The 11,489-nt window shown below is 37.5% G+C and overlaps 1 long non-coding RNA gene across 1 annotated transcript in view; it reads left to right on the top strand.

Annotated features, from left to right (window-relative positions):
- LOC133660780 (uncharacterized) overlaps window positions 1-11,489 on the top strand; it is a 96,053-nt gene that overhangs the window by 1,192 nt on the left and 83,372 nt on the right. Inside the window, exon 2 of the long non-coding RNA XR_009827886.1 lies at window positions 9,475-9,563. This is a non-coding gene — a long non-coding RNA (uncharacterized LOC133660780). The remainder of the gene's footprint in view (window positions 1-9,474; window positions 9,564-11,489) is intronic.

Genomic DNA, 11,489 nt, shown 5'->3' with positions numbered 1-11,489 from the left:
ATTGGTTGTATTTTGTGAAAATAATATTACCACAGAGTTGAGAAGGTACAAAGATATTCAATAGTACTGACATCGTAGCTGCTAGCAAACAAGAGTATGACCATAATAGAATTTCTTGTCAATGAAATTAATTAAATTTAAAAATGTCATACTTTAATAACATAACGTTGAAATAAATGATGAACATAAAGATTGTAAAAGCCAACAGGGGTAAACAGTTGGGACCACAGTCCAGATTGTGTAGGGGAGGGGTTAATATATGTTAGCTAACTAGACAATCAGATGGACAGTGGCTATACAGTATTATACAAATCTAAATTTAGTCTAGCTAAATGTATTCATACATTGTTTAAGTAGGATATACGCATGTGTATATATAACCTAATCATATTGTTTCTTGAATTTAAAAATAGTTGACCGTTTTTTCTCCCTTCTCTGGGCTTATATAAATCCAGTTTTGATCTCGAACGTCTGGTCACTTATATATTAGAATATTCTATTACTGTTAAGCTAACTATGAATAATAAAACACGCCAAAACATGTGTCCTTTATCATAGCTACATGTATGACTGCGTGAAAATCAGTGGTTTTCAGTGAGGTAAAATGAATTAAATGCACTGACAGTTCATCGCTCCTGCCACTCCAAGATGGCGGCCCCGCGTCTCGTCAGCGACAGTAGGCAGTAGCGCTCGATGCTGCGTCTACTTATAATTTGTTTATGGGTGAGCATGTGCATGTTAATTCCAAAGTTTAGCTTCAAGATTCAATAATTAAAAGCAAAAAAAAAAACAAGCATTATTTATATTTCTTTGTCAGTAAATTTGTGAATGTTAGCATCACATTGCATGTATATCTCCCCCACTCTCAAATGGTTAAGTCTTGAAATTCCTTTTCGGCAAATTGCTCCGCCCACTTCCTCTTGAGAACCAGAAAGTGTTGACACGTTTTAATTCCAAAGTTTAGCTTCAAGATTTGAGTTTGAGTTTATTTGGAACATGCAAGCATACAACATGATACATCACAATTTCCAGTTTCTCTATTCAACATGTTCGAAAAGGAGTAGGAAGAAGCAGAGTTTATTTATTCCAACCCCTTTTCTTTTACATAACAGTTGCTAAAACTTTTGTTCACTTCCTGTTCTCAATTTATTCACAATATACTCCATACGTAATCACAACAAAAATAAAGAATTAATACTCTGTGACGTAAGTTACATTTCATATAGTGAGATGAGTAAGATTATCTTGAAAATGAATGGATGGATGGAATAAATTCAGAATGTTTATCATGGTTCTTCTTTTTTGTTATTTGTAAACACTTTAAGTTTGAAGAGTTTCTTGAAGTGGTTCATGTTAGTACATTGTTTGATTTCTTTGCTTAATCCATTCCATAATTTAAATCCACATACTGATATACTGAAGGTCTTAAATGTTGTGCATGCATACAAATGTTTTAAATTAAATTTTTCTCTAAGATTTCTTTCTAAGATTTAAAAGCAAAAAAAACAAAAAAAACTATTTACATTTCTTTGTCAGTAAGTTTGTGAATGTTAGTCCAACTACCGTATTTTCCGCACCATAAGGCGCCCCGTGTTATTAGCCGCACGTTTAATGAACGGAATATTTCAAAACTTTGTTTACCTATTAGCCGCCCCGTGCTATTAGCCGCACCTACGCTACGCTAAAGGTAATGTCAACAAAACAGTCAGATAGGTCAGTCAAACTTTAATAATATATTACCGTATTTTCCGCACCATAAGGCGCCCCGTGTTATTAGCCGCACGTTTAATGAACGGAATATTTCAAAACTTTGTTTACCTGTTAGCCGCCCCGTGCTATTAGCCGCACCTACGCTACGCTAAAGGGAATGTCAACAAAACAGTCAGATAGGTCAGTCAAACTTTAATAATATATTACAAACCAGCGTTCTAACAACTCTGTTCACTCCCAAAATGTAATGTGCAAATGTGCAATCACAAAAATAGTAACACTCAAAATAGTGCAGAGCAATAGCAACATCAATAACTCAACGTTGCTCGAACGTTAGTGTCACACAACACACAAAATAAACATTTAAAGCTCACTTTCTGAAGTTATTACTCATCCACAAATCCCTCGAATTATTCTTCTTCGGTGTGCTTCACTTGTTTTTTGACACCATCGATGATGTGGACGCGCATGCAGTCGTAGATCAACAGGAACGGCGCTGCGTGAAAAAAGTCACCCGGTCTCTTCGCGTAAACGTCTATCAACCACTCGCTCATCTTTTCTTCTTCCATCCATCCCTTCGAGTTAGCTTTTATGATGACGCCGGCTGGAAAGTTCTCTTTTGGCAAGGTCTTCCTTTTGAATATCACCGTGGGTGGAAGTTTCTGGCCGTTAGCATGGCAAGCTAGAACCACAGTAGGACGACTTCTCATTCCCTGTGGTGCGAATATTCATCGTACGTGCTCCCGTTGTATCCACAGTGCGGTTCACATGAATATCAAAAGTCAGTGGAACCTTGTACGCGTGTCTCTTAGTAGGAGACATTTTGTGGTCTTTACAGAAACACACAAATGAAATGAAACGTAATATCCGCGCGCTTCTTCTTCTACGGGGGCGGGTGCTCACCTTGGCGGTTGCTTACAGTAGAAGAAGAAGCGCTTCCTCTTCTATGGGGGCGGTTGCTTACCGTAGAAGAAGAAGCGCTTCCTCTTTTACGGGGAAAAAAGATGGCGGCTGTTTACCGTAGTTGCGAGACCTAAACTTTATGAAAATAAGTATGAATATTAATCCATATATAAGGCGCACCGGGTTATTAGCCGCACTGTCTGCTTTTGAGAAAAATTGTGGTTTTTAGGTGCGGCTTATGGTGCGGAAAATACGGTAATGGGACAATTTAACAGTCTGTTGCGTTTTAAACAGGTGGCTGTTGTTTGTGTGTGTAAAAACAACAACATGTGTGTGGGGAAGACACACGTATGTAAATGCAATCTCACTTTAAAACGTGAAAGGGCATTTGTGTGTTAAGTGCTGAAGGTCACTCCCTGGAATTCACCTCATAACTGCCGGTTTATGCACTATTGGCATTTTCCATGTATGTTGAATTCCCATGTATGCTTTTTTTATTCACTGAAGCCAACTGTGTTTAGAGCCCTTTGAGACACTTGTGATTTAGGGCTATATAAATAAACATTGATTGATTGATTGATTGATAGAGGCCCCCAGATAGACTTTTTTTCTCCCTTCTCGTTTATAGCTTCCTTCCCCGTTTCTTATTTTGCCTCTTCATCTCAATTTCCAATAAATCTTACTTGCTGGCTTAGTTGACCTTCTTTTTGGCCTCTCCTCTAAAGAAAGGGAGAAATGACTATAGGGTGGGATTGAAAAAATAACGTTTCTACCTTTGGCAAAATTAGGTTTTTAAAAGACTAAAAATTTAATTTATGCCGTGAGCATTGCCTGGAGATGCACGGTGCCTCACAATACAAAGGTCCTGAGTTCAATCCCGGGCTCGGGATCTTTCTATGTGGAGTGTGCATGTTCTCCCCGTGACTGCGTGGGTTCCGCCGGCTTCCTCCCACCTCCAAAAGCATGCACCTGGGGATAGGTTTGGCCCTAAGGTGAATGTTGTCTGTCTATCTCTGTTGGCCCTGTAATGAGGTGAATGCAGCTGAGATAGGCTCCAGAAAGGGACAAGCGGTAGAAAATGGATGGATGGATTGCCTGAATATAGGCACTTCACCCTTACTCCTGATGGGGGTCGTGGTTAGGGCCTTGCCTGGCAGCTCCCGCCATCAGCGTGTGAAAGTGTCTGTGGATGTGGAAATAGTGTCAAAGTGCTTTGAAGGTAGAAAACACGAGTATAACCATTTCCTTTAGGCGGTTTCTTACAGTTTGGGCACAAATGTTTATTCCATTTGTTTTGCGATGCATTTTCTGTTGTCAAGACCTAATGCTCCGGTTTTCTGTCTTGACACACTGATGACACCACATCCCACCTCCCCGGATTGTAATTAATCAAATGTATATACTTGTTCTTATGCTTTCTGAGCTCACTATGTTCACTGCTCGCTGTACATATCCTACCAAGTCAGACCCACACTGTTACAATGTCCATTTCTCAGATGATATTATTGTTGATGACTGAAGTGCTGATATCAAACAAACCTAACCCCCCCTCCACAACCCACCCCCCGGATTGTAAATAATGTAAATAATTCAATATATACCGTATTTCCTTGAATAGCCGCAGGGGCGTTAATTAATTTAAAACCTCCTGTCACTCCTGCGTTTACCGGAAACCGGCGGGATGGCCGTGCATGCGGTAATTATTTTAAAACCTCTTCTCACTCCGGCGTTTACCAAAAGGAATCCATAAAATTTAGGTGTGCGCTTTGAGTGTGATGTAAGCATACCATCATGAAAAGCACATTTAATTAAAAAAACGTTATTATGGTCTTACCTGTACTTATAAATGGAGTCCATTTGCAGCTCCTTCTGACCAAAAGCATCGATAACTTCTTTATAGAAGTCTTCCTTATTTTCTTTCTTCAGTTTTAAAAGTCTCTCTGTCTCGATGGAGATATTCCTTTAATTATTACCTCCTGCTTCGATTGAAAGTCCAGTTTAGAAAACTGTTTTATTTTAGATACCGGTATGTAATCCTCCTTGTTAAAAGTTCAGGCAGAGGAAAAAAAAAAAATCTCTTGCTGCGTGTGTTCACTTCTTCTGCAGTACCGGAAGTCGCAAGAAGGATCACTAGCGCGGCAGCGCCCTCTACCACCAGGAGGCGGGAGTCATTTAATGACTTATACAGTATTTCACACACGCAGCTACGGTATATTAATAAAACATAGATGCTTACTGTTCTCTTTAGCATACTGTACCGGTATTCAATAGCTTGGACCTTAAATCCTACTGAAAAGCTCTTTATCTTTTTTCCTTTGTGCGATTGTAAACTACTGAAAGCAGCTTCCTCCATTTTGAAAATAAGGACAGATGCATCACTCGTGACGTAACGAATTTGACCCGGTGGAAGTTCTAGCCATATGCTAAATATTTTGCGAAACGAGTTTGACCCGGCGAAAATTATAGACATGCGATAATAAAATTAATATTTTGCGAAACGAATTTGATCCAGCTTCAATAATAAACCGGCGATAAGGCCAAGCATGCGTTAATTATTTTGAGAAACGAGTTTGACCCGGCAGTAATTCTAGACGTGCGAATACTATATTCCCTGCGCCAATTCAAGGAAATACGGTATACTCTGATGATTATCTTGTGTGATAACTGTATTATAGGGATGTGCGTATCGATCCTGTGGTATCGATATATTGATACTCACACGCTACTCATTTGACATCACTTTTCTAAAAAAGTATCGATATAAACCAAAAAACGGGGGGTGGGGGGTGCAAGCATCACTTTCAGATGTTTTTGATTACTTACTTAACTTACTATGTGCTGGGACACCTAGGGATGATACTCGAAACCGGTTTTCCCGGTTGTTCGATAAGAAAAGTACAGAGTCCTCGGACTCGAATCCCTTTTTGAGAACCGGTACCCGTTATCGAGACCACTATAGTAAAGAAAAGAGTTGGTTCTTTATTCGAATCCCGTCCCGACCAGAAATGCTCCGTGAGACATCACAAGAAATGACGCCATGTAGCTCAAGTCATTAGGCGCAGATAACGAAAGCAGGAAAACAATGGACGGGAAAAAGCGCTCCAAGGTGTAATAAAGTTCAAAACAAAAGCTATAATCCAATGAATAACTTTACTGAGAGATTTGAGCAGGGTAAAACACATGACCAACACTTTTACGACCAACCGGAAACATAGCAACCAGGCTAGCAACGCACCTCCTTTACGGCAGCTGGCGCAACGTTCTTAAAGCAACCGCAGCACATACATATATATACAACACTGCAGCACATACATATATATACAACACTGCAGCACATACATATATATACAACACCACAGCACATACATATATATACAACACATCTCCCTTTTTGAACTTTTGTTTTTCACACTGTATATGTGTTGTCTGTCTAATTATAAATAATGCAGATGAGGCGTGTTGGCTGAGTTCTTGACGTTTACTTTCACGGGTGACGACATGCAACAACACTTTTCGGGGCTACCGCACATGCTTGTCACTCCCGTTGCATGATGGGTAGTGTAGTTGTTATATTCCCTAGCTCATAACATCTTTCCCCCTATAAAGAAATAATGTTAACTCAATAAAGTGTATTTCTTTTTTTAGCTTTAACTTTTCATTTTTTAGCATTGTAACAACATTTGCAAACAACTTTTCTCTTCATAGAATTTTCTTTCTTTCTTTACAGTGCAAAAATGTCAAAGCATCATAACAAACAGTTATGTCAAATAGCAGCAGAATTGCACTTTTTGGAGAGCTGTATTATTTCCAGTTTTTTGCCCAAGGGACTGATTTTTTTTAACACTATATTATTATTTATACACCTATAGTGATCACAGAGACAGCTTGTTTTTGTGTTACTGTATATATTTGTTTTTCTGAAAAATCCCACTTAATATACTTTGGGTAACAACAGTCAATGTTTATTTATTTTATTTAATTTTTTTAGGGGGGTAACAGTCAATATTTATTTATTTATTAGATTAAATTGTTTTCTTATATAATAAAAGTGAGCTTTTGTTCAACCAAATATTGTGTGTTTTTTTCCATATACAACAACCTATCTGGACTCGATAAGAGAATCGATAAGGAATCGGTTCGATAAGAGGATTCGATAATAGACTCGAACTCGATCATTTCTTATCAAACATCATCCCTAGGGACACCCCTGTACCTGGCAGAGTACAGAGCTGGCCCAGTCACGTCACAGGAGACAGTGAATGAGCGTGGTCAACGTGCAACACTCACACAGCCAGCCGACAGCGTTGTTACTTTTCCTGAACAGCAATCTGAGACCTCAGTAAAGTGTGACGTGTGACGACATATCTCGAGTACACTAAAGGTGCGATGGTGTCAGACATTTTTGTAGATCATTTTTCCAAGTTCATTTTCTCAGGGAACTCTTTCGTATGCAGGTTTATAGGACAAGGAAATCCTAGTTTATTGTGATAAGGAAATTATTGACTTTGCTTCAGAGAAGTGTTATAAGTTTACTTCCACAAAGAGGTTTGAAACAATATTGTTATGAATAATTGTTTTTTGAAGCTTTTTCTACCAAGACTTTTTTTTTTTGAGAAATAAGAAAAGTGAAAATGTGTATACCGTAATTTCCGGACTATAAGCCGCACCTGACTATAAGCCGCACCAGCTAAATTTAGGGGAAAATACAGATTGCTCCATATATAAGCCGCACCCGACTATAAGCCGCAGGGTTTTGATGTGTAATTAGCGTAGTATATAGGGGTTCCTGCTACCACGGAGGGGATTGTCGGGACAGAGATGACTGTTTGGGAACGCAAAGCGTCCCATTTATTAACAATAAATCTTTCAATCATTCAATCAAACTTTCACATCTTTGACATGGCGAACAGCATTCGTGCAGAGTACAAATAATACAACGGTGCAAAGTAATACAAAGTGCTCGCCTGTACGTTATCAAAATAACCAGCCTACCGGTATATGAAAAGTCAGTCTTTAATCATTGTGTCATCGTCTTCCTCCTGCGTACTAAAACCACCGAAATCCTCTTCGTCGGTGTCGGAGAAGAACAGGCCGTATATAAGCCGCACCCGTGTATAAGCCGCAGGGACCAGAACGAGGGGGAAAAGTAGCGGCTTATAGTCCGGAAATTACAGTATTTTTGTTTATATTTAATTTATTTTTCATATTTATGTTATTTATTTTAATTGTACTTTTATTATATATTGACCATAATAAATGTGGTATAAATGGTCTGTATTTGTCTTGGGATTTGTCTTAAATAATAACAATAGTAATAATATTTTTGACTGACAAAAATTGCCAATAAGAAATTAATGGTATCGGTATCGGTATCGATGAAAATGCAAGAAAAAGTATCGGTATCGTATCGAATCCTAAAAGTGTGGTATCGCCCATCCCTACTGTATTATGATGATAGTATATATCTGTATCATGAATAGGGATGTCCGATAATGGCTTTTTGCCGATATCCGATATTCCGATATTGTCCAACTCTTTAATTACCGATATCAACCAATACCGATATCAACCGATATATGCAGTCGTGGAATTAACACATTATTATGCCTAATTTGGACAACCAGGTATGGTGAAGATAAGGTACTTTTTAAAAAAATTAGTAAAATAAGATAAATAAATTAAAAACATTTTCTTAAATAAAAAAGAAAGTACAACAATATAAAAACAGTTACATAGAAACTAATAATGAATGAAAATTAGTAAAATTAACTGTTAAAGTTTAGTACTATTAGTGGACCAGCAGCACGCACAATCATGTGTGCTTACGGACTGTATCCCTTGCAGACTGTATTGATATATATTGATATATAATGTAGGAACCAGAATATTAATAACAGAAAGAAACAACCCTTTTGTGTGAATGAGTGTAAATGGGGGAGGGAGGTTTTTTGGGTTGGTGCACTAATTGTAAGTGTATCTTGTGTTTTTTATGTTGATTTAATTAAAAAAAAAAAAAAAAAAAAAAAAAAAAACGATACCGATAATAAAAAAAACGATACCGATGATTTCCGATGTTACATTTTAACGCATATATCGGCCGATAATATCGGCAGGCCGATATTATCGGACATCTCTAATCATGAATCAATTTAAGTGGACCATGACTTAAACAAGTTGAAAAACTTATTGGGGTGTTACCATTTAGTGGTCAATTGTACGGAATATGTACTGTACTGTGCAACCTACTAATAAAAGTCTCAATCAATCAATGTTTTCCTTGGTCTCTACCTGTATGCTTGCCTTTTACAACCTTCCCATGTTTAATTTTGGTCCAGATTTGAGACAAAACTAATTGAACAATCGACATATTTGGCAACACTGCGTGATGATTTACTCTCTTGAATAAGTTTGATCATGCTCTCCTTTGTTTCAATTGATATCGCTCGTGTTGAAGCCATGATTCATGTTCACCTGGCGCAACAGCTCTCCCAGGTGTTAGCATTACTTTTTAACTGCAGACTAATTAACACATGTAATGTGATGCAGGTGTTACCTTTGGAAATGAACATTTACAAGGTGATTCTGTAATGTTTTCCTCATAATTGACCGATTCCATAGATTTTGGACAAGGTTTGTATATGTTTATAGAATGTATTTGTTTGTCTTGGCAAACTTTTGACCTGAAGCTTCTCCGGTGAACTTGAAATACTTTCAAAGAGTCGTAAATATTTCTCATCTTGACCCTTTGCTGCTGTGATTTACTGAGCGAAGGGCGAGCTAAAAGGAGAGTGCCGGAGAGTAAAGCGGGTGGGTGGGTTTAAGTGGGTGGACATTCCTAACTAATTGTGTTTGTGCCTAAAGGTGTATGAATGTGTGTCAGTGTGCAGACCCTACATCATCATCATCATCATCATCATCATCATCATCATATCGCCATTTCGGATGATACGGTGAGTACAAGTGTGAAAGCAACCTATTCATTCTTTGTTTAAATCTACAATACATTTTGGATGTTTTTAATGGCTATATGTGAATGTCAGAATATATTATTTTTGAAACATTTGACAATTCTCATTTGTTTCCTTAAATTAGATAGATACTATCGATAGATTTTATTCATCCCGCAATGTTGAAATTATGCGGTTGTGGTGCAGATTTTTGCATGCAGTAACAAAAGTAAAACATAACAAAGAACTAAAAATGAGTAGTAAACAATATATCTAAACAATTGCCATATATATATACACTACCGTTCAAAAGTTTGGGGTCACATTGAAATGTCCTTATTTTTGAAGGAAAAGCACTGTACTTTTCAATGAAGATAACTTTAAACTAGTCTTAACTTGAAAGAAATACACTCTATACATTGCTAATGTGATAAATGACTATTCTAGCTGCAAATGTCTGCTTTTTGGTGCAATATCTACATAGGTGTATAGAGGCCCATTTCCAGCAACTATCACTCCAGTGTTCTAATGGTACAATGTGTTTGCTCGTTGGCTCAGAAGGCTAATTGATGATTAGAAAACCCTTGTGCAATCATGTTCACACATCTGAAAACACTTTAGCTCGTTACAGAAGCTACAAAACTGACCTTCCTTTGAGCAGATTGAGTTTCTGGAGCATCACATTTGTGGGGTCAATTAAACGCTCAAAATGGCCAGAAAAAGAGAACTTTCATCTGAAACTCGACAGTCTATTCTTGTTCTTAGAAATGAAGGCTATTCCACAAAATTGTTTGGGTGACCCCAAACTTTTGAACGGTAGTGTAAATATTATTAATATTGTAAATACAAATCTTTATATATCTAGAAAGGATGGTCCAAAAGAGGTAGGCTTTTTTCGGCGGTCTCAAGAAGGTAACAAATATAAGCGAGAGAGCGTTAGCGTGTCTCATGTAGTAAGAGGCCATATACATTCCATACTGTTGTTTATTGCGGTAAAAACCATTACACATTGTGTATTTGTTTTCCACATCAGAGGGATTTTTTTTTTTTTGTAACCCTCTGCGCCCTTGGGTGGAGCTTTACCACATTCCACACACACGCAAAACACTAGAACAACCTTGTACACAGGAAACGTGTTTTAGTATGAAACCAGAGCTTATTCAATCCATTGGGGGTTACAAAAGTGAACTGTAGAAAATGGCACAATATAAGAGAAGTGATGTGTCGCCATGGCAACAGCTTTTTTTATTTTTTTTTAAATGCATTTTGTGTTGAGAGCCTGTGAAAGCAAATTGATTCCCTTCAGAGTTTACATCTGGCTGTGGGGCCCCTTTTTGAGAAGACCATTATGCCTAATTCACCTGCATGTGTGTGTGTGAGAGATGCTGCTACTCCATCAATACTAATGTTTTATTAGTTCAATCCGTTCATTCAGCGTCATTTACTGTATGTTTGTAATAAAGCAGTATACCATATATGATCAAAGGCAACCTCTCTTGATCCTTAGGTAGCATTTGATAGTATGAATAATTTATTTGGATACTGTACATGCTCCAGTTAACATCTCTATTCAATGTCTAGTATAGTTTTTCCCCCCATGGTTTGAGCATCAACAGTGCAGTGCAACACAGTGTATGGATAAACATGTTATAATTCTCAGATATTTTTTTTTCAAATTTTTTAGTCCCTCGCCCTACCACTCCTCCCCTTCAAAGAAAAAGTAAAATATATAAAAGTAAAAAAATTTATACAATAAATAAAATAAAAAAAGGATAAAAACAGTCAATGTATTAAAATTTTTAGTAAATAAAGGGGAAATAAGTCTATTCAAATGGAATGCAGCAATAAAAGTTTAGAATTAAATTAATTGTAAAAATAAAGTGTTTGTCCTGTGACCAGGCCCGGCCCTAACCAATCTGGCGCCCTAGG

Source organism: Entelurus aequoreus, linkage group LG11, assembly GCF_033978785.1.
Source record: "Entelurus aequoreus isolate RoL-2023_Sb linkage group LG11, RoL_Eaeq_v1.1, whole genome shotgun sequence".
Classification (NCBI taxonomy): domain Eukaryota; kingdom Metazoa; phylum Chordata; class Actinopteri; order Syngnathiformes; family Syngnathidae; genus Entelurus; species Entelurus aequoreus.
This window is presented reverse-complemented; position numbering and strand designations above follow the sequence as displayed.